Below are 3,088 nucleotides of genomic sequence, written 5' to 3' on the forward strand. Positions count from 1 at the left end.
CTAATAGATAAAAATCTTAAACCATCCAATACGGTGTTCCATGGTGTGGTGCCTGGCAAGTCGGCATATCCTGTTGGTAAGATGGCCCTGGTGGTGGCTTTTGGAGATGAGCATGACTCGAGATCAGAAACCTTGACCTTTGAAGTGGTGAAAATCATAAGCCCATATCATGCCCTATTTGGACGGCCAGCTTATGCCAAGTTTATGGCACGGCCTTGTTATGTCTATCTACAACTCAAGATGCCGGGTCACAAGGGAACTATAACCATGCATGGAAGCCGCAAGATTGCTCTGGAGTGCGAGGAAGCTGATGCGGCTTATGCTGAGTCGGTTTGTGCAACAGAAGAATTGAAGTTTTACAAAGACAATGTCGATCCGGCAGATATGACTTCGTTGAAGAAACCAACTACGGAGCATGATCCGGCCCTGAAGTTTAAATCCGCTGATGAGACTAAGCTTGTTGACTTCGTGCTGTTTGTGCAACAGAAGAATTGAAGTTTTACAAAGACAATGTCGATCCGGCAGATATGACTTCGTTGAAGAAACCAACTACGGAGCATGATCCGGCCCTGAAGTTTAAATCCGCTGATGAGACTAAGCTTGTTGACTTCGTGCCTGGCGATTCGTCCTAGCAGGTTAGCATCAGCACTAACTTGGATCCGAAATAGGAAAGTGTGACACCCAAGTTTTTATTTGGATTTTTTTGAAAGATTTTATTTGACTTGAGGGAGGTGATTTAAATTTTTCCTCAAAAGAACTCTCCCTTTCAAATATTTTTTTTATGGCAAAAGTTTTATTTGGATTCACCCAAGATCTGTCTTTGGTCTTGGAGGTTCTTGCCTTTTATTTGGACTCTAGACAAAATGCTTTTCACTTGGGAAAATGCCTTTTGAAAATCTCTTTGAAAATGCACTATGGCTTTTGGAATAATCCCTTGCCACTTTCAACAATTCCCTCTTGCCATGGCCTTAGTGCAATTACTCTCTCCTAACCCTCCCCTCACCTTTGGATCCTGATTTGCATCAAATCCAGCAAGTTGAACCTCCCCATATGATTATTTTCCATTTAAATCTTATTCAAACAATCTCTATCTTCTATTCTAGGCATTGGTGATTTACAAAGGAGCTACACTTTCTACTTTGATTCTTGCCCCCAAACCAACTCCCCTCCCTAGTCCTTTGAACCCTCAACCAAGATTCATGAAGATCCACTGGTCTTCAGTTCAAATTTTTCAAACTACACTTGCTGCAAGTTTGGACCTGATTTGTCAAATTTGGTGAAATTCATTCAAATCCTTTTCCAAAAATTCCAAGTAAAATCAGGCAGCCCTTGGGTACATTGAGTGGTCACCTCACCAAGTACCAGCTCCAGAAAAAAAATTCTGCTTGCCAAATCATTCTGTCGAACACCTGCAGTGCATTGTCAAATTCAGGTTCAGTAAAGTTCAGAGAACATTTCAGTGCACTGTCGTTTTCTTCAGAACCCGACGTCGATCTCGCCAGTGCCGCTGTGTCGCCGTGTTCCCTGTCCCCTCCCCCTTGTCCTCTGCACCACACGAGTGTCTGGCACCTTGCGGACGTCGCCGACGAGCAGCAGAAGGTGCGCCGCCCCGTGACCGACGCCAGCGGCGGATTTGCGGCCGCCAGAGAGAGGCGCGGCGCTGACGGCGCCACCCAGCGCCGCCCAAGCCACCGGAGCTCGCCACGTGGCCTAACACTCCCCCGAACGCGCTGCCACTCTCGTCGTGAACCGCAGGGCGCGGAGCGCGCTCTCTGCCGCCGTCGTGCCCGTGCGGCCACCTCACCGTGGACCGGCGCCGTTACGCCAAGACCGACCGAGATTAGCGGGGGAATGACACCAGTAACTTCCACTAATGCTGCCTGGCCACTCAAACCTCCTGTCAATCCACTGCCTCGCCGTAATCGCTCGCCGGAGATTCTCCGTTCACGGCCACCCCGTCGATCCGCCTATAAATAGAGGCCCCGAGCTTCAACTCGAACCCACACCATCCCTGCACTCCACCTAGAGCACGCCTAGCCACTGGAAGGGCCCCGAGGAGGTCTCCTTCCTCGACTCCGGCCGCCGCGACCCGCTACGGGACCCAGCTCGATTCGCTCCCGTGCGTGCGCCTCTGCCTCCCTTCTCTTGCCAGTAGCTTCACTATGCATCTCTCCTTCTGACCCGCGCTTCAATTCAAAGTTTGCAGCCCTCCACCGGAGTTCTCCACCCTCACCCGAGCCGCCGTCCGCCGGAGAAAGTGTCGCCGTCGATGTGGTGCTCTCCGACGGTCGAGTCCACCACCCACCGACGCGGAAGGACGCGCTGAAGCTCTTGGTACCCTCCGATCCTCCTGACTCGCCGTGGTTCGACGCCGGCATCCACCGCAGTCTTCGGGCGCCGGCGAGCTTTTTAAACCTGACACGTGGGACCCCCTGTCAGCCTCTCTTCTGTTTCCCCACGTGAAACATTTTTTGTTGGCGGCTTCGGGCAAATACGCTTTCCCTCTTGAGCTTGCGCATTTCCAATCGAACCGTTTTCTTTTTTCTCAGTTAAAACCCTCGGACTTTTCTGTTTCATTACAGATGGGTCCCTGGACAGAAACCTTTATAACTTTTTAATAAAAAGGAATTTTTCAGTGATTCTTTTTCTGACATTCTTAAAATTTTGTCTAGTTTTATATGGGATTTATTTGAAATTTTTTTGGAGAAGTTTCTGTACACGCGTTGGTTTTCACGTTAGTGCCCGTTTTCGTTATTGCCGTAGGTTCCGGAAGAGGTGACGGAGCCGCGAACTTCGCCGAGCTAGACTCCGACTTCTCCGAACCAGGCAAGCATGTTTGAACATTTGATATGATAGGTGTTTTGCATGTTTGTGTGAAAATTTGTGCGTGACATATGAGTGTCGGTGAATACCTCGTTGCTTGTAAGGCAACTACCCTCATGTTCCAAAGTTGCGATGATCTCTGATGAGAGATGGCCTAATCATGTGGTGACATGAAGGGCAGCAAGGTGGTACTGTTGTAGCATCACAGCCTTGCGTCATCCGACGAATTCTGACGTTAACGTGGACGGAGTCACGTTATCGTTCT

The sequence above is a fragment of the Aegilops tauschii genome, chromosome 4 (assembly GCF_002575655.3).
Source record: "Aegilops tauschii subsp. strangulata cultivar AL8/78 chromosome 4, Aet v6.0, whole genome shotgun sequence".
NCBI lineage: Eukaryota > Viridiplantae > Streptophyta > Magnoliopsida > Poales > Poaceae > Aegilops > Aegilops tauschii.